Source organism: Psittacula echo (assembly GCF_963264785.1).
Source record: "Psittacula echo genome assembly, chromosome: 8".
Taxonomy (NCBI): Eukaryota; Metazoa; Chordata; class Aves; order Psittaciformes; family Psittacidae; genus Psittacula; species Psittacula echo.
In genome coordinates this window covers 3,416,180-3,436,506 of record NC_137744.1, presented here as the reverse complement: position 1 = coordinate 3,436,506, position 20,327 = coordinate 3,416,180, and the positions used below count along the sequence as shown (strand labels likewise).

Genomic DNA, 20,327 nt, shown 5'->3' with positions numbered 1-20,327 from the left:
CTCCCAGTTAGACTCCACCTGAGCTCTGCGGCTTCATGAGAAATCGAGGTAGGCCTTGTGTTACTCAGCAGCTTTCAAAAAAGAGAGAGAGAGAGAAAGGGGGGTGGTGGGGCGGCAGAGAAACGGAGAGATCACCAGTCTGCCAATGGGGGTGTTTGGTGTGGAGAGAGTGCCCCAGGGGCTCGCACATGCCCCTGTTTATTGGCCCCGGTTCCTGCACTTCTGGAAGCTTCTCTCGCCCAGTTCCAGGAGTGACTGACACAGCAGTCAGTCAAGAGAAGCTGCTCCAGGCCCCTCCCCATGACTTCCCTTTCTGCCTTTGGGGACCTTCTGTCGATGCATTCTGTCTCTGCCTTCACAGCCACAGAGCCCGAGCGAGGAAATAGCCGGGCACATGAGGGCAGGGAGGGAAGCGAAGGCCATGCGCGAGCTCACGCTACAGCTTCCCAGACGCAGTCTTTAGAGCTGGTTTCCAGGATGCAGGGGTGTCGGTGGGCACTGCACCGGGGCAGCAGCGACAGCGGTCCGGCCCGGCCCTTCCCGAATCTCCACGCTCATTCCGGGGCCTCGGTGGTGGCCAGGCCCCCTTCCCCTTCCCGTTGACACCAGCCTGGGTCCATGGCACGGGCAGCGGAGACTGGCGGCTGTGGCAGCACCACCGTTACTGAGATCGGTGCTGCCGAGCCAGAGAACTCCAGCCTGACGCTGAATCTGCGCAAGCGGAAGCTGGGCAAGAAGGTGGAGTGGTCAAGTGACACCGTGGACAACGAGCACCTGTGCCGCTGTTCCTCCAAGTGCTGCTGTGTGGGGATTGGAATGTATTGAGACTGCCAGAGACCAGGCAGAAGGGGATGTAGAGTGCTTGAAAGCGCTCGCCATGCCTGTCCTTTTACAAGCAAATGGGGCAGCGGAATGGGAAGGATTCCAATGGAGCCTGATTAAGGAGATTCGACGTGGTGTAAAGGAGTCTGGGCTCCACTCACCATAAATGAAAGGTCTCATTCAGTCAGTTTTTAATACCATCTTGATGCTTCCCAATGCCTGATGCACTTTGGCGCAGATAATATTAACCCCGACTCAACATATGATGTAGCAGCAGGCTTGGAGGGATACCTGTGAGCGTGTTGCCACAGAAGATGTGGGGCGCCAGCAGGGGGATCCCCGATAAGGTATCGGGCCCAATGTTCTACTGGGTGAGGGACCCTTTCGTGAGCATAATGTACAGTTGTGGATTGTTAGAGAGGCTCTGGTCCACGGACAGAATGAAGCGTTGAAAGCCATGTTTAGCCTTCCTGAGGGACATGGGGGTGATTCAAAGTCCTTCGCCACTATAAAACAAGAAGCTACCAAACCATATATGAGGTTTATTGACCGGCTAAATGATGTGTTAGAGTGACAGACTGAACACCCTGAAGCCCGTCAAGTTCTTTTAAAGAAACTTGTGGTAGCCAACACTAATGTCGATTGCAAAAAGATCCTTGATTCGCTACCAGCGGCTAATCCTGATGCAAATATCCCCCAGGTGGTGGAGGCTTGTAATGTAGTGGGAACCCAGACGTGGCAAATGCAAACTGTGACCCAAGCCTTTGCCGCTTGTCAAGTACAGGGGGCTTGTTCTTCCTGCAGCCAGATGGGCCATATGAGATGGGACTGCCCAAAGGGCCCCCGAATATCCCCAAGGCGCGGAAAAGGCAGGCACTATGCCAATCACTGCAGGTCAAGGTACGACAAGGAGGGGAAATTCCTACCAGAATCCCTGGTGTAGGGAAACTTGACACCGAAGCACCAAGGGGAAGGGCGCGAGGATACCAAGTGTTCCCCAGGGCCCCCAGGGCGCGTGGATAGGGGTGACAGCAACCAACTCAGGGCAGCCAGCCGAAGCAGTGCCAGGTTGGACTTGGCCCCTCCCAGTCTACACACTTAGTAGATTCAAAGCCTGTAGCTATACCCACTGGAGTACAAGGGCCCCTGTCGGAAGGACAAGCCCCGCTCCTGGGACGCTCCTCCACCACCCTTATGGGCCTGTTCGTGCTGCCAGGGGTAATTGATGCGGGCTATAAAGGGAAATAAAAATTACGGTGTGGACCCCTCAACCCCTGTGTTTTATACCAGTGGGATCCCAAATCGCCCAGCTCATCCCGTTTTTTGCGATGCAGGATGAGAATCAAAAAACTTTGACTGATTCCCAAAGACTAGAGAAAGGTTTCGGCTCCACCGGGGTCCCAATGGTTTATTGGACTGAGGACTTAAAACCAAAAAGACCAATGTTCAGCTGTAAGGTCTGTAATTCCGTCAATCAGGAAATAACTGTCAATGGTCTGATAGATACAGGCGCGGATGTTACCATCATTGCGGTCCAAGATTGGCCTCTGCATTGGGATTCGGAGCCGGCCCAGACCTCGGTGACTGGGATAGGCGGCCACATAAGTCCCTACCAGAGCAAATCTCTGATACTAATTGTAGGTCCTGAGAACCGAGCGGCAACGCTTAAGCCTCTGCTCCTCCCAATTCCGGTGACACTGTGGGGACGAGGGGCACTATCCCAATGGAACGTGCGGCTACAAAATTTTATCTAGGAGCCACTGATGAGCAGCTTACCCTAAAACTGACATGGCTTACGGCTACACCTGTCTGGGTTGATCAGTGGCCTCTGACTGCAGAAAAGCTGTGACATCTCAACGATCCTGTGAATGAGCAACTGCGGATGGGACATACAGTTCCAACTCAAAGCCCTTGGAACACACCGATCTTTGCTATCCAGAAAAAGTCAGGAAAGTGGAGGCTTTTGCAGGACCTCTGGGCAGTAAATGCTGTTCTGGAAGACATGGGCCCTTTGCAGCAAGCCTGCCCTCACCCACTGCTATTCCTCAGGACTGGCCGCTCATTGTTATAGATTTAAAAGATTGGTTTTTTACAATTCCACTGCACCCTGACGATGCTCCGCTTTTTGCCTTTTCTGTCCTGTCAATAAATATGGCTGAGCCTAGCAAAACTGTATCACTGGACAGTTCTACACCAGGGAATGAAAAACAGCCTAGTAAGGCTGTTATATATATAAATATACTTCGAGAGCTCTGCAATCTTCAGCTCTGGAGTGGAGAAGCAGGTGGGGCAGCCACAGCTCCAGTGTTGAGAAAGCATGGAGGAAAATCACAGGTCTTCGATAAGGAAAGCTCCCCGAGTCTGTGTCTCCCCAGTGGTGCCACATTTCTGTGCATTTGAGACCAAAGCGCTGTTAAATCCTGCTGGGTTGAGACCTGCCCTCCAGGAATGGATGACCAGGACAGGGTGCTCTGTGTGGCTTCACATCTTAATGCTTGGAAGGTTTTGCCCTTGAATTGAGGAGTCGTTACAGATCTCCCTCTGAGAAATGGTCCCATGATCTCCAGGCAAAGATTAACCCTGGTTGGATTCTCTTCCGTGCTGGTGGTGTCCTTCAGCGGCAGCAGAGATCCTCCTCGTCCTCCTCCTCAGTGTTTTGGTGCTCTTCTAGAACTGACCTAATCCCTGGTTTCCTCCAGTTCCTGTGCCTCTACCCAAGGTCACTTTCCCTCTGTCCTATAGCTCTGTAGTTCTGGCCAGGAATGGGGAATTCAAAGTGGGGAGGCCAGAGAGAGGCCAAGACCTGCAGCAGATGAGGCTTTGGCAGCACGTTGCAGTCCCTTCTGGAATTGCTTTGCCTGGTAAATCCTGGGCGTTCATTTGTTTCCCAGGACTGTTTTCTGCTGTGATTTATGGGAGTCACAAAGCAGGAGACACCCTGTGTCTGTTGCTGCTGCATTGGATGGGCTGAGGTTGGTGAGAGAGCTCCCTGAGCCCCTGACAGTTCATTGCTGTCGGTGAGTGATGGGCAGGAGCTGGGGGCAAGCAGGGCTCACGTGCAGCACCAGCTTCCCTCCTGCTCCTCTCCTGCCCTTATCCCAGAAAGGGGGGGAGGCCAACAAGAGAGAAGAGCCTGAAAATGGGCCTCCCAGCTCTCATCAGCCTTTCCTTTGATCCCACCCACTTCTCCCCTCCTCAGTGCACGAGCTCTCTCTCACCTCTTGTGTCCATCAGTGGTGATTGTGGGGATGAGTCCAGCTTTCCCAGAGTGCTGCCAGTGCCTGGCATGGGGATGTGAGGCTGGGGCTAGGCTGGGCAGCAGCAGCAACCCCCGTGTGTGTGTGTCCCTGTGTGTGTGTCACCCCCTGTGTGTCACCAGTGTCACCAGTTCTGTCCCATCTCTCCCAGCAGCTCAGGATGTGGCGTCAGAGGCTGGTGGGGCTTCTCCGGCTGTGTGGCAGCTCCAGCCCTGCCTTGCTGCGGCCGCCCGGTGACACCAGGCCCGTCCTCGCTGCTGCCACTCGCTGCCACCACACGGTGCCGGAGTCCCTTCAAGTGTGCCTGGCAGTTACACCACGACCACCTCGGTACGTGCTGGCTCCCGTGTCCCTGCTCCCAGCCAGTCCCTGGGAGTGATTTCAGTTACCTGTGTTCTTCTGAAATGGGCTGTGCTAGAGGGGTGCACGCTGGTCTCTGTGTTCCATGTTCCTTCTGGGAATTCCCAAAGGCAGGACTGACTTTTGTCCTGGGTTTGGAGGTGACTTGGCAACCGAGGCACAGATTTCCCCGGGACCTGTTTGGTCTGGTCCAGCCTCTGTCTGCTGAGGCCAGTTAGATGTTGGTACTTGGGTCACTCAGAAGCAAGGGGAATTGTTTGTTCTTTTATCCCACACAGTGGCCCCAAGAAAGGATATTGTTGCTTTCCCACTGCAAAGTGACCTTGGATACTTGGATTCAGAGCTGAGTGGGACTCGAGCAGGAAGCGCTCTCCTCTTTTCCCTGCTGGCTCCCCCTTCTGAAGGGCTTTGAGCATTCCCAAGCTGTCCTGGAATGGAACAAGGAGGAGAGGCTTTAACACTAAATGGATATCAAGGCCTTGCCTCAAGGTCTTGGTGGGGTTTGTAGCCTTTGTGTAGCTTGGATGTTGGGGTGATTATTTGTTTGACTCTTACCTGTATTACTGTACTGGGATCTGCAGCTAGGTTATGTACAGCTCTGAATTTACTACTTGAAGAGAAATGAAAGAGGTAATTACGTGAGCAGCATGTTAGCTCTACTCCTTCCTGCTGCAGGGTGAGCTAGGTAAGAAGGGAGCCCATGGTGAGCTCAGTGACAGCCAGGCCTTCCATGAAGACACTGCGTAGTGTGACAAACCAGCTGTGCATCCCCTGTCAGTCAGTGGGATCCTAACCTGTGGGCTCAGTTCTGGGTGATGGTTCCGCCTGTTGGCACCAGTGCAGCTCTGAGCCCGGCCTCCTCTGCAGAGCTCAGGTACGCCAACACACTGATGCGGTTGGACTTTGTGTGGCTGCGGGACCACTGCTGCTCCGGCTCCTGCTACAATGCCAAGACCAACCAGCGCAGCCTGGACACAGCCAGCGTGGACCTGGCCATCAAACCTAAGGCTGTGCGAGTGGATGAGACCACGCTCTTCCTCACCTGTAGGTAGCAAAGCGCCTGCTCCATGGGTTCTGGGCCACCAGCCCTGCTTGGAGGGAGCCTCGGTGATGGATCCTGGTCTTAGGTGTGCTGGGAGAGGACAGCCTTGTCTCTAAATCAGTAGCTGTTTTGGGAAGAGATCTGGCCCTAAGCAGATTTTAAACAGTTGGGGTTGCTGTAACATGTCTCAGTCTTAAATGTGTGGCTGTGTTTTCCTCCCCCTCCTCGCCAGCCGTTTTTGGGTAGAGATGTGAGTATCTTCAGTGTCTGGTGTTTCACTGGTTGGTTTGAACCCAGCAGCAATGCAGGGAGTGAGCAGACTGGTCAAGAAACGGTTGGGTTCCTTTTTCCTGCTGTTTGAGCGGGTATCCCTGGTCAGAACTCACGTTTTCTGTCCGTCCTTCTCAGTTGCTCTCTCCCTTCTGTTGTAACTTACCCTTAGTTATGGGCTGGTCTTCAGTGCTCAACTTCCTCATGGAGTTCTGTCAGCAAAGCCCAGAACCACTGAAGTTGAGGCCCTTGGCTCTGAATTTGGCTCCTTGCAGCAACAGTGATGCTTTCAGGACTTGTAGCCTGAACCAGACATTAGTGTGGGTGGCATCAGGGTGTAAAGAGTCTGTCACCAGACAAATTAACAGGGTGAGGACTGTCTGAGGCTGGTGGGTGTGCTGATCATGACCTGGGGCTGTGGCATGCACTGGTGGTGACTGTGACTCTGGTCCCTCGCCTCAGGGCCGGATGGGCACGTGACGCGCTATGGGCTGGAGTGGCTGGTGAAGAACAGCTACGAGGGGCAGAAGCAGCAGGTGATGCAGCCCCGCATCCTCTGGAATGCTGAAATCTACCGGCAGGCCCAGGTGCCCTCCGTGGACCGCCGGAGCTTCCTGGAGACAGATGCGGGGCCGAAGGAATTCCTGCAGAACTTCCTGCTTTATGGCATCGCTTTTGTGGAGAATGTTGCGCCCACCAAAGAGGACACAGAAATCGTGGCAGAAAGGATCAGCTTGATCAGGTAACAGGGGCTGCCCTGGGAATGCCAGTGACAGCTTTGTCAGGAGCTGTGAAGGGCAGACTGCTCAGCTGGTTGGGAAGGTGCTGCTGCCTTGTCCTGTGTGTCGTGCAGTGTGGCCTGGTTTGCAAAGCAAACATCTGGGTCTTCCACAGCCTTGGCCACTGTGCTGGAACCGAGCTGGAGTGTTGCACTGTGGGATCTGCCTCTTCCTGGGTGAGGGCTGGATCATGAGGCTGTGCAGCTGCCTCGGGAGCGTGTGGTGACTTTTGTGACAGTGGGGCTGTGCACAGAGAGGAGAAACTGGAGGAAGTGGCCTGTTTGGGAAGAGCAGAGCTTTGCCCAGAGAAGCATTTCCTGTTATGACTTGGAAGGTTAGGAGGGCAGCCGTGGCCCTGGGAGCCAGGGAGATCAGAACCAGTTTGTAGCTCTCACTGAAGAAAAACAGTGAGAAATGTTTCTGCTGTGTTTAAAACAGCCCAACAGCATGGCAGGACAGGGTTTGTGTTTCAACTCTTGTCCAAGCTGCAGAAACACTTTGACTTGCCTTACGCCGCTGGGAGAGGAGGGATTGCTTCTAATGAGTAGAAATAAATAGAAATGAGGGGTTCCAAGGAATATGCAGGCAGCTTTTTGCTCCAGGTACCCTCCCCCTTAGCCCCTGAGCACAGTTTGTCCCTCTGTCTGTCTCCTTCTGTGCATGTTGTAGGGGGGAAGGTGGCAGAAAACACAAGATCCTGAGAACAGAAGCAGGCTTGGTGGTGGGTGGGTGCAGGCAGGGGCTGGCTGTGCCCTGGCAGCTCCTCGTGCCGCTCAGGGGCTTCCTTGGTTTGACAGTTCCCATCAGTCTTTTGGGGAGGAGAGTGAGAAGTTGAACACTGGAGGAGGCACAAGAAGCACCAGCTCTTGGCAGTGTGAATGTTGTTGTTCTGCTTTAATTTCCTCTGTGCAGAGGCTGGAGGGGAGTGACCTCAAAGCAGGAGGGGATCTGCTTTCCCACCCGCTGCTCCCTCAGCCCATGCTGTAACTGCCTGTCCCTTTTGCAGGGAGACCATTTATGGTAGGATGTGGTACTTCACCTCGGACTTCTCCCGGGGAGACACTGCCTACACCAAGCTGGCTCTGGATCGTCACACAGACACAACCTACTTCCAGGAGCCCTGTGGGTGAGTGCTTCTGCTGGGGCTGTGCTGTCTCCAGTGCTGATGCTGGGATGTACTTTGATTCAGAGACAACTCCAGGAACAAACTTGCCAACAAAGTTTTCAAGTTGACAAGCAGGTGTGTGATGTACTCTAGCAGGGGGCTTGGACTAGATGATCTTTTGAGGTCCCTTCCAACCCTCGGGATTCTGGGATTCTGTGATTCTTTATTGCGGCGCCGGCAGACACGGGGGATAGCTCCCCCTAACGCGTGTCCCCGTATTGCTGCACAAGCCGTCCTTATACAGCCACTGGGCATACATACATATTCATGAGGCTACGGATGGATTACATCGTTTTCTAAAAAGTTCCCCACATGCATACAAAAATGTGGTGGTGGTCTCTGAGGGTCGTTTATTTCTTCCAAGAATCTTCATCACTTCTGGCAGCCTTTGAAGCACCCAGTAGATGTTTATACCAGCTTAATTGGTTTGTTAGCACCAGAGACACAATAGTCCTCCTATCCTCCTACTTACCACTTAGTTTAACTGCAGCCCATCCTGGACACCTGCCATTCCCAGATACTCCTTATCCTTGTGTCCTGTTCTTCTAGCCTGTTTTTCTTACACTCATTTTGTACTAAGGTCATAGGGCCTAAAACTACGTCAACTACAGCGGTTTATCTTACACAAGAATTCTCAGTATGTTCTCTAGCTGTACGCTATTTTTTTTCTGTGTGTCATGCACCTCAGTAATTTTCCATTGCTACTGTTACAAAGCCGTCAAACTTAACATTACTTAAAACTGATTCTAAACGTTTATATGTTTCATTTTGTAATTTTGTGCCCCCCTTGTCTCAACTTGCACTGGTCGCTCAGCAATTCCAGGTCGTGTCTGATCCCTGTGCAGTGGCGGAAGTCTGTAGGTCACTTTTCCCTATGCTTGGAACTTCTGGGGCTTCCAGAATGCAGGCAGTGAAGGACTTGGCTGTTAGATAGTGACTGCAGCTTGGTATTGCTGTGGTTCAAGTAGCCCTTGTAGTCACAAAGGCGGCTGAATGCTGTGGTCGTTCCTGTGCTACCCTGAAGCTTCTCTCACAGTCTCTTCTCAGAGCCTCTGAGGTGCCACACAGCATTTGTGGGGGTGAGCAGCTGGGTTGAGGTGTCTTTTGGGTACATGTGGCAAAGCAGAGCTTCCCCTGCAGCAAGCGCCCCTCATGAGCTGTTGAACAAAGCTGCTGCTGGACAGGTTTGCTTTGCCTTACCCCTGCTGATTGGGGCGAACCCTCCTCACCCTCATCGGGCCAGCTGTGCGGGCTGAGGAGCTTCGGGAGAGGAGGGAGAGCAGCTCCCCTTGGCACAGCGTGGAGAGGTACCTCAGAGGCCCTGCTCACCTTGCTCTGCACCAGTTCACACAGGTTGGGGGCTGCATTTTGGCAGGGTTGCAGCCCTGCAGGTGGGCAGAAGCCAGGCTCCCCCAGCTCACACCCTTCTGTGCTTTAAAAAGCGTTTTGTAGCTGCAGCATTGGTTCACAAATGCTGTTCTGCAAACTGCTCTTCTGGTACAGCCTTTGGGTGCGAGTTTGATACGCAGCTGGAGGCGGAAAGGCAGCAGATCAGGGGGAAGTGCAAGAGACTTCAGGCTTAATTTCTAGCCTGAGTAGTGTTTTTGTCTGCTTTTATCTGAGTCAAGAGGGGAAATAGCCTGGGGGAGATGTGTGGAGGTAATGTGATCTCCTGCAAATGAGGCTGCAAAGAGAAGTCACCCAATCCACACCTCCTGCCCCGGGGCAGGATCAGCTCTTCCCAAGTGAGGCTGTAACTTGCTAAACACCCGAATGGGAAAGGTCTGCAGTGCAGAGCTGGGAAAGCAGAGGGGGACTAAGGGGGGAGATGTGTTGACTGCAGGTGGATCTCAGAGCAGCCTGAGCCCTGTCTGTGCCCTGCCGGGCAGGAAGCTTTTGGGAAGCAGCTCGATGTCAGGAGCAAAGTCAGTGGATTTGATTGTGCTCTGTGCAGCTGAAGTACACAGAGCACAGGTGCTGCCCCACACTGCATGTGGTTGGCTTCTCTGTTTCCAGTTAACAGCTGAGTGCAGAACCCATGGTTTGCAGAGACCCGCCTGGTGTGACCTGCTTGGCTGACTTGGTTTAGGAGCTCACAAAATCTCCCCCAACATCAAATAAGACCAGCACTTCAGCCTTCAAAAGGGCTTTGATGTGACTGCTCGGTGCCAGAACTATAGAGCTCATTAGCTCTTTTTGTATCTTTCCTTTCCACTTGGAAGGGTTCCTTTCAGGTAGGGAACCTTCCATCTGCAGCCAGCTGAAGTGCCTCAAGCAAGGGCAACATGGGCTTAATTAGTAGAGCTAACCATTGATGCTTGTAGTTCTGCAAAGCCAGAGTTGTGCAGGAAGAACATGAATTTTTGGCTTTCCTGATCCCCCATCTCTGCCAGAAATCCTTTCTTCCCAGCCTCTTCCAGACTTGCTGCCAAAACGCTTGAGTCTTTGACCTGCTTCTGAGTGAAATGAGGTGTTTTTCAAGAAAGATGGGTTCATTTCAATGTCTGCTTCCTCCCCACTGCTTTGGCTGAGACCTGACAAGTCTCAGGTTAAGTTATTACAAAGGGTAGAGGATAGAAAATCCCCAAGCTATGGGAAAGACTGCAACTTATTATCCAGCTCCTCAGGTACCAAAGTGCCTGCCCAGAGAAGAGGCTTCTTCAGAGCCCTGAGCTGCAGGAGGAGGTTGTTGCCTTTGAGGCACAGAGTGGCCTTTGCTCCAGTGCTCCTGCACTGACTTTGTAAAGGGTGAATAGAGCACCCAGGTGAAAAGGTGTTGGTGAGTGTGGAGCTGGGAGGTGCTGCCCCATCCCCTGCTGTGGGACTGGGTTCAGAGGCCCTGAAGGGAGAGCAGAAGGTAAAGGCTTTCCCAGAAGGTAACAGTTCATTTTCTAACAAGGGGAGGTGGCTGGAGGCAGCTCCTGGGTGTTTGCTCCTAACAGCGCAATGCCCACCTTGCTTGGACAGAGGAAGAGGGAAGCTTCGGAGAAGTAATGGAAGGACAGAAGCTGAGTTGGACGGTTTCCCACTAGGGAGGGATGTGCCTGTAGGTAAGATGCTCGCTGGGGACTCCTCCAGGCTTTCCAAAGGGTCTTTAATGTGTTGCCCTGTGGGAGACCATAATGTTTGTGCCTTTGAATGAGAGTCACCCTGGACACCCTCGTACTTCCTGACAACTCCAAAAGTACAACCAGCATTTCTTCACTGTCCTCTTGTTCTGAGTTGGTGTAGATTAGGCCTTAAGAACCGGCAGGCACAGCTGTTAATTGCTGGTCTGTCTCCATTCCCTGGCAGGCCTCAGTGAAACCAGAAGGGTGGCTGCATCCACCTACACCTGATGGGGAGCACTTTGGCCACGGGACAGGCAGCCAAGGGGTCTTCTTGCTCTGGTTTCTCTTGCTCATGCAGCATCCAAGTGTTCCACTGCCTGAAGCACGAGGGCACGGGTGGGCGGACGCTGCTGGTGGATGGTTTCTATGCGGCAGAGTGGGTTCTCCAGCGTGCCCCAGACCAATTTGAGCTGCTCACCAAGGTCCCGCTGAAGCACGAGCATGTCGAGAGTGTGGAAGACTGCCACAACCACATGATTGGAATTGGGCCAGTTCTCAGTGTCTGCCCCTGGAACAATGAGCTTTATCTCATCAGGTAACACCCATGTGAGGCCTCTTGCTAATGGGGAGGCAAGGGGATTGTGGTAGACAGGGGAGGGGTTTCAAGAGGTATCCTAAACTGACACCTTCTAATGGAAGGTGCCCCTGCCCAGGACAGGGGTTGGAACTGGATGAGATTTAAGGTGCTTTCCAACCCAAACCAGCCTGTGGTTCTATGAAAAACCAATCTATACCTGAGGGGCAGGGGTGAAGCCGCAGGGACAGCCCATGTTTCCTCCTGGGCTGTACACGGCTGCTTTAGAGAATGTGTCAGAACCACCCAGACAAGGATGGGTGTCAGTGCTGAGCTCTGGCTTTTCACTCCTCTCATCCTCACTTCAGCTCCATGCCCCCATCTCTTTTCATTTGAGAGGCAGTAGGATTCAGCCCTTCTTTGAAAAAGCCTCTAGGAATCAGCCTGGCATACAGGGAGAGTGTGGACTGCACCACTTCCAAAGGAAATTTGGGCTGCTTTCTGGAACGCCAGCCTGGCTGAGTGCAGGAGCCTGTTCAGCACTGCTTTGCACTCTTATTCTGACAGCCTGTGGCCTCGCCCTGTGCTGCGGCACATCCTTCCATAGGACACCAGCAAGAACAGTTTTACACTTGATAGTAAACTCCTTGCTCCCAGTGCTGGGTATTCTCCTGCCAGTCCTGCACTTGCAGTGTAACCTCTCATGTCATCTCTCTGGCCTCCCTTAAATACTGCCTGGTCCCCCAGGCTCCTGCGGTTCCCTGTGCGAATACCTGGCTGTGCTCGTGGAGCCATATGGGCTGTCTCTGTCCTCTTCTTTGCTTGTAGATACAACAACTATGATCGTGCTGTCATCAACACGGTGCCGTACGACGTTGTGCACCGCTGGTACGCTGCTCACCGCACTCTCACCACTGAGCTCCGGAGGCCAGAGAACGAGCTCTGGGTCAAACTGAAGCCAGGCAAGGTAGGGCTTGGAGCTGGGAGACTCGCCTGGGTTTTGTGCAGGGAGGGAAGCATGGTCCTTTGGATGTGCTTGCTGCCACTAAGGTGACTGCTTCAGGCAAGCTCCACATACTGCAGCTTTCTTTGCAACTCTTCTAAGGTGATCTGTATTACAGTGCTGGCGTCTGTTGCGGGGGGATGTGTTCCTCCTGTTCTAAACGAATATGAGCTTCCAGGTAAGGTGGAAATGTTTAGTTCAAACCCTGCCTCAGGGCAAAGTTGGGCCCAGCTAGAGGAGAGGAGAAAGATCTTCTCAGTCACTGCAGTGAGGATCCTCAGAAGCAGAGGGGCTGGGAACACCTGGTGTTCAACCTCAGACTTCTTCCAGAAGAAACTTCCAGTGTGATGGAAATACAGAGGTGTAGGAAGCTGAATTTACTTCAGCTCTGAGGTTATCTTTGAACCCTCACATTGGCAGTGAGTCACAGGAGAGCTGGGCAGTGTCCCAGAAGCAGCTAAGATGCCTTAGCACACCTTGGTATTGGAAGGAAAATGCTCTGCCCTGTGCTTTGAAAGGCTGATGCTGGGTTCAGCATTGGAAGAGCTTGAAGAGCTGGAGCCAAGGTTGTAGACCTGAAGGTGTTGCAGTGCATAGCTTCTTCATTCAGCTGTGTGTGCTTGAAGGGGTTTTATTCCTTCAGGCCTAGATTCAGCCTGAGCCCAGGGCCCCAGAAATGAGAGGATCCAGCAGGGAAACGGATGATCTTAGAACCGCCCCCCCCTTCTGTTCCTGTTGATGCTGGGGGGAAGTGACACTCTAGAGGCAGGAGATGGCCCCTCTGTTGCTGATGAACTACTGCCCAGCCTCTCCAGTAGAAAAGCAAAGAAACAGCCCGTAATGTGACTCTGTGCTTTGCTAGCCCTTGTGTTTTAACTCCTGGTGAGCAGCAGAGCAGAACTGCTGCTTCAGGTAGAGAGCTGTGCTAGATCCCATGAAACATCTGGCTGTGGTCTTGTGCTGTGTGACAGTGATGAGCAGGAGTGGACATGCCCACCCTGGCAAACCCTCACCTGCTCTTCCAGTCTTGAGGGGCCTCCAGCTTTCAGACCTGTCCTGCCAGAGGGTGCTGGCCGTGGTGGCTGCCCTGCTGATGGCCTCCTCTCTGCTCCTGCAGGCCCTGTTCATAGACAACTGGCGTGTCCTGCACGGGCGGGAGGCGTTCACCGGGTACCGCCAGCTCTGCGGCTGCTACCTGACGAGGGACGATGTGCTCAACACCGCGCGCCTGCTGGGACTGCAGGCTTAGCCCGGCCACGTGCACGGGGCCCTGCTGGTGTCACCCCGGCGATGTTGCACATACCTCAAAGCCCTCCACCCTCTCTGAGCCATTCCCGGTGCCTGCTCAGGAGAGGGAGCAAGTGGAAGCCAAAGGAAGTTGTGGGAGCTCTGCGGGACCCTGTTCTGCCTTTGAGCACAGCCACCTCTTGCTGTCTGCACCCAGCCTGCTTGCTCCAGCCCCTCAGACTGTCTTGGCTCTGCCCAGGAAGGGCTAATCACTCCACGGGAAGTGCTCCTCCAACCAAGTGCCTTCAGGATCTGGACTCTGCATTTATCCCTGCTGTTCAGCCTACTGCCAGCTGGAGTTCCAGGTTTCTGGATTGTTTTCTTCAGCAGAGCAGAATGGAAATCTCTGGGGCTTTGTCTCACCCCAGGCTGGACTTCAGCCCTTCTAGAGAAAAGGAAAACCTGGCCCCTGTTTGATGTGAACATGCCACTACTCAAACTGAGGGGTGCTGGCAAATTTCAGTGGCTTCTTAAACATACCACATACCCCAAGAGCAGTGACTGATACAAGCCATGCTGCTGGAGAGGTGGCCTGCAAAGGGAGAACCCCCTCTTGGGAGGGTTTTTCTGAAGAGCTTTAGGTTAGAAGGAACAGGGGAAGTAGCAAGAGCTGCATGTTGGGAAGGAGAGCTGTGTTAGATGAGGGATGTAGGTCTCGTGTTTCCTTGACTTCCAGTAACGCCGTATGTGTGTTCTTGTGCTTGAATTGAGGGCGAAGGCTCAGCAGCCACAGGATTTGCTGTCAGATCTCCCCCTGTGCCTGCTCCTTCACCTTTCCTGAAGAAAGGCTTTGTGTAAGGTTGTCATTTCACCAGCTGCTGGATGGGGCTGACCAGTTTGGGTGGTGTTTTCACCAGATCCTCCTGCGTATGGAGGCAGTGAACACAGAGGTGCCTTTTGGCTCCGGCCAGTTGGGGGATAAACTGGTCTAGCACATCAGAGGGATTCAGTGTAAAGAAAAAGGGCAGATCCTCCTGTTATTAGCGGAATGCTAGAAACATGGGAATTTAAGAACCAAGAGGGGATTTTAGGATTTGTGTCTTTGGAGGTGTCTGCTCTGCTATACTAGACCTTAAACCAGGGCTGGTCCCTTTCACCCCTGGCCCTCCTGTGCAAGCAGGATGCTCTTGTGTCCAGGGTACAAGTGCTGCCTTTGCTGCCTTCATTTAATCTAAACACTGACTGTATAGATTCTAGTGCTGAGAGACCCATGCAAGTGTGGCCTGAGCTGCCTGAGGCTGACTTTCACAGTATTTCCCAGTGCCGCAGGCACCAGGAGCTTCCCAGTGAAGGCTTGGCAGGGAGCTGTGGATCAGAGGGTAGAGGGGTGAGGAGGGGAAACATGAGCCATGGTGGCTGGTAACAGCAGCCTGAAGTGAGCTGGTTCTGTGAGGTTCATCTCTCCAGGATGGGTTCCCATCTCTGTGAACAGCAGCCTCGGGCACAGTCAGGAATTGAGTATTCCTCTAGGCTGAGGCAGTGAATTCCCTGAGCAGCCTGCAGCATCCAGTCTGTTACTTTCTTTGCCAGGTTCTCCTTGGGTGCCAGTTACACCAGCGCAATGCAGCTGGGGCGTTTCACACATCTTCATTGATGGTGTGGAAGTAGCAGCAAACCCAGTGGTTCCATACACGGTCCCACTCTGGTGCTCCGGGGGTGGCTTTCCCCTGTGCTGCTGGGTGAATCCATGGCTGGGAGTGTGGTGGTGACAGCAAACCATCTCTGTGTTCTGAACCAAAGGATCTCTATTGGAAAGCCTGGAGTGGTGGGGTCCTCTCACAAGTTATTTGGTGGTACCGAGGGTTCCTGAGCTCTTTTTGCCTCCGTGTGCCTCCAGGATATGAGGGGAATACTGTGGACATCAGCTTTACCTGCCGCTGCCCTGAGCTGGAGCGGGCAGGTCTGGGGCTGGCACAAGTGTGTTGGTGACGGGTCATGGTGACATAGGTGCCTTCCTGCCAGGGAACGTGGTGGCTGTCATTGCTCACCCTGCTGCTGCCGAGGGCTGTGCTCTTCAGACATCAGCCTCCTCTTAAGAGCCGAGCCCAGGCCACACTCCTTGGGGGGCCGGAGTAACCTCTCTGGGGGCAATTGCTTATGGTGAATGTAGAAGAACACATTTCCTCATCGGTGTTACTCTAATGTAGCCACTCCAGCACTAAACCATGGAGTGGAGAGGGCTTTGTTTAAATCCTGAGCTCCATCTCCCCCTACTTCCCATGAGGGCTAAATTCTCCCTGTGCAGCTTTTTCTGGAGGCCCAGGGCTTTTTGGCAGTCAGTGCCTGGTGAGCCGGGCACTTGCTGTGCGTGTCAGGGAACAGGCCCTCTCTGCTCTAATGCTACCGGATCAGGTTTTGTAATCGAGTTCTTTCAGCCAATAAATGATGAACTGCTTCCTTCTCCTTCCCCTTCCCTGGTGATCCAATGGATGTGTTTAAGGCCTTTTCCAAAGCTAAGCACCAAGTCTCTAGATAAATTATTTATAAAGTGATCATCTTAACAAAATACCCATTTCAAGCAATTAGGAGCTTGAAACTAAGTCTGTATTGCCCATCAACGTGGAATAAACGTGAGGAGCAGTAACCACGGCAGCTCGGTTGCATTCTCATCGTTCGTTCTTGCATCGGCCACAAGGTGGCAGAAGAGGCACGAAATTGTCCTCCTGACGTGGGTTTGGGATTAGCGGTGCCCCTTTGAATCCCAGCCTGGTTTGGGAGGAAGGGACCTTAAAGCCCATCCAGTTCAGCCCCAGCACTGGTGTTTTGTCTCCTCCGGATGCCCTTGGGACCCCTCCCTCTTGGCTGTGCAGCCAGCCCCTCATTCAGCGCTCGGTGCTCCCAGAGTGCTCGATGTGGTGAAACCAGAGCCCCCCATTTACGTGCTGGTAACATCAGGAACCCCATTTGCCCCCAGTACACCTCAGAGCTTCCTGTTCCCCCACAGTGTGCCCCAGAGCCCCCAGCTCCCCTGCGGGTCACAGGGCTGCGCTGGTGCATCCCCCACCTCAGTCCTCCCCGTTAGCTCTTGGGTCCCACTGAAGGCTTTCCGTGGGGAAGAGAAGCACAGGGGGCTGTGCACAAAAGGAATGGGAGGTGAGGGGGTTGGGAAGGGGTGTCTTTGTGAGCAGTGAGAGCTCACTGGGCTCTCTGATGGGGTGGGGGATTTTTGAGGAGGAAGCCAGCAGGAGCCTGCTGCCTGTCCCATTTACGTGATCCTCATAGGAAAAGGTACCATTGTTAGCTTTGATTGCTGGCTGTTTCCAGGCTCAAAGGAAAAGGAAGGGACTTCACTCTTTCCAGTTTGTCCTTCCCCAAAACTGGGTGTTTTTTGAGACCTTCAGCTTTCCCTGAGCAGGGAAAATCCTATGGAGCCATGGAGGTGCCCAGGGGTTGTTCTGCCCACCCTGAGCTGCATCCTGCATCCTGAGAGAGGAAGATGCCTGGTGCTGGCTCCCAGCTCCTTCCCGGGCCCTGCAGAGCAGCTTCCACCCTTGTGACTGTGCCCTGGGCCAGGAGATGTGGGCACTTCCCACGGGGATGGCCGCTTGCTCCATCCCACTCCTCCCCAGTAAGCCCAGGAGGGTCTGAGCGCAGGGCTGGGGACCAAAGGGTGCTGAGAAGAGGGTGGGTGTTCAAAGAGGCCTCTCTGCAGCACCTGTGCCCTGGGGTTTGGGGGCTATTCCTGGGCATGGAAAGGGAGGCATTTCCTGCTGGGAAGAGTTCTCTTGTGCTGTGCTTTCATGAAAGCAAGCACCTCACTGGCTGTTTGCCTTTAGGTATTAGAGAAGTGGGTGGTTTCCCTGAGCTGGAGGAAAGATGGATTGGTTTTGGCCATGCAAAGCTCTTCCCTGAGAACAGGTCCCTTCTGCTGCTCACAGACAGCGTCACCTTCAGGTGCAAACCCAGACAGGACACATCATCCAGCCAAGTGCAGGCGACGTGAGTGGAGGCAGCAGTAATTGGGCTGACAGTGATGGCCCTGGCCATGCTCATGGGCAGGAAGGAAGGGGTGAGAGCTGGGACGTGTTGTGTTCGCCTGTAGGTGATGGGCTCTGCTATGAAGGTTGGTGATTCACGGTGTCATGGGCATTGCTTATATAGTTGCATTTTACCATTTATGCACTTTTACTCCCTGTTTGTTACTCTTGGTGCTTTGCAAATCCTCATCACAGTTCTCTTAGGGCTTCTGAAGCCCTGCTGGAGCTGGAGGAATGCTTAAATCCTTCATCTTCCACTTTCCAATGAGCCTTGTCCTGCCTTGGCTGCAGGTGCTCAAGGTCCCCATCTCAGAGCCGGGGGGAGGCTTCCCCTGCTGCTGATGGGTGATGCTGCTTTAGCAGCGCTGAGCCCTGGTGCTCTCACCTCCTGCCCTGGTGTCACTCGAGGCTCTAAAATAAGATCACAGAAGGGTCACAGACCCTCCCCCTCTTCCCCAGGTCCCACCACCAGCAGTTGTAGCAGCCCCTGAGCTGAGGCAGGAAGAAAAGCTGGGCCCACAACGAACCCCTGCGCTGCACCAGGGCCCGAGGAAGAGTTGCCAGCTTCCTCCCTGGCTGAGCTGACAGCCCTGGCACCAAGCAGAGGTGTGGTGACCATCAGCCCGAGCTTCAGCTCCTCTGCTGTGACCCAGAGATGCTGTCGTCCGGCCGGCACTGATGGAGCCTCGGCTCCATCCTGCTGCTCCTTGGTGAGTCTGGGCTGGGCCAGGGATCCCATGGGATGGGCTGTGCTGCCGGGAGCAGCCCAGCGGAGGGGTGACGCTGGTGGGGCTCCTTGGCTGGGTGACAGCGACAGCTCAGTGGTGACCCCAAGACTGCCATTCCCATGAGGTTTGCCCTTAGGGACCTGCCCTGGCTTCAGTCCCAGCAGGGTCATGGTGGCAGCGGCTGCTCCATCCACTGGTAGATGAAGAGCAGGAGCGGGGTTTGCTTTTGCCTTCCCACTTCCTGTTGGAGCACAAGGACTGAGAGCTCCTTCACGTGTAGGTGGCCAGAGGGGCAAACCTGGCTGTGGAATGGTGCAGTGCAGTGCCAGGGGACAGATAACACTGAGAGTGTTGAATGATCAGAGCTTGTCTCTCAGCCCTCTCTGGGGCACTGCTATGGTTCACAGCCAGCTCCCTGCAAGCCCTGAAGAGGCAGACCCCTTTGCTGCCAGAGCTTGGGTCCCCTATAAAGCATCGAACCACAGGGTGGTTTGTGTTGGAAGGGACCTTCAAGCTCCTTCAGCTCCAACCCCTGCCATGGGCAGGGACCCCTTCCACTAGAGCAGCTTGCTCCAAGCCCCTGTGTCCAACCTGGCCTTGAACACTGCCAGGGATGGGGCGGCCACAGCTTCTCTGGGCACCCTGTGCCAGCGCCTCAGAACCCTCACAGGGAAGAGCTTCTGCCTAAGAGCTCATCCCTCTCTGCTTCCTGGCCTCATGAATTCCTGTGAAGCACTCCCTCCAGGCTGGGTGTACCTGATGGGCTGAGCCGGTTTTGCATCCATGGGGTGCTGGCACCAATGTTCCCCCACCACTATGGTGGGTAAAGCCATCTGGGCTTTACGCAGCTGCTGCCTCTGCCAGCTCTTTGTTGCATGCAGACGGTCAGCAGCTCTGGACCCCTCCTGATCCCAATACGACCTCTGGAGAAGTCCCACCTTTGGTGTTTTCTTTGTACTTCTCTAGGCCTTGCATGTGGAGGAGTCTCACGTGGAAAGCATGGAGGTGGAGGATGTGGTGAGCATTTGCATCCGAATTGGAGGCAGCGTTGACCAGCCGCAGCTGAGGGTGACACCAGAGGTCATGTATGCACCCATGAAGGCATCCTGATCCACCAGAACCAGGCACTGGACCTCCCACCTCCTGCTGTGACTGTGGGAGCTGTCTCGAGCAGGAGCCTTGCAGAGCATCCTTGTGCCTCCAAGCAGAGAGGATGTCTTTGTTGCTGATGCTGCACCCCCACGGCTCCCCCTCCAGCAGCTACACATGCTGAGCCTTGGCTGGAAAGGATTTGGAGCAACAGGAATGCATTAGTTTGCCTGGAAAGTCCCTCTCGAATTTGAAGGATGAGCTGGTTTCAGCTTCTCCTTGAGACTTCCTGGGAATACAGAGTCACCCAAAGGAAAAGAAAGATGCTGAAGGCAAATCAATGGGAGCTTGCTGCCACAGACTCCCCTTAGTTACAGGGTAACAGAGAATATTACATGGATTTTAATCATGAGTCCCGGGTTCACTACCCCAAGCCTTGTCATTAAAAGAATATATGAAGATCCTTTGTCCTGAGAAGTTGTCTGTATTCTTGTAAGTATGTGAGTAATTGCTGAGTAATGCAGTTTGCTTGAGTTCACAATCCCGGGGCAACAGTTCCTGTGTTGTTCTGAAATGTCCCCATTGTAGCACAAGCAGATGGGGCTTTCTGTGCAGTGGAGTTCCTGGCACATAATGCCACTTGCTCAGAAGGGTGGGATGCACGTGTGGAAGGCAGCTGAGCCACGTAATTCCAGTTTAAAGGGCTGCATCTCCCTCAGCAGCACCAGGATTTTCAGGCATCTTTAAAAATGCAGGGAGGGCACACATGGAGTTTTGTTTCCCTCTGGCTTTCAGGGAAAGCCAGGCACTATGTACCCTGCATGCTATGGAAGGGTGAGAGCCTTGGGCATCTCCTGACCACAGCTGCTCTTGGCACATGCCGTGATGGAGAGGGCTGATGGGCACAGGTTACTGCTGGGGAGG

General features: G+C 53.8%; 1 pseudogene across 1 annotated transcript; it reads left to right on the top strand.

Moving 5' to 3' along the window:
- Positions 1-618: 618 nt before the first annotated feature.
- On the top strand, positions 619-13,571 carry LOC308224708 (trimethyllysine dioxygenase, mitochondrial-like; annotated as a pseudogene). Its single transcript has 11 exons — positions 619-818; positions 1,094-1,193; positions 1,627-1,722; positions 2,301-2,459; positions 4,231-4,409; positions 5,307-5,483; positions 6,214-6,493; positions 7,537-7,656; positions 11,104-11,340; positions 12,148-12,286; positions 13,440-13,571. The product of its transcript is annotated as a trimethyllysine dioxygenase, mitochondrial-like (transcript).
- The last annotated feature ends 6,756 nt before the right edge of the window (positions 13,572-20,327 follow it).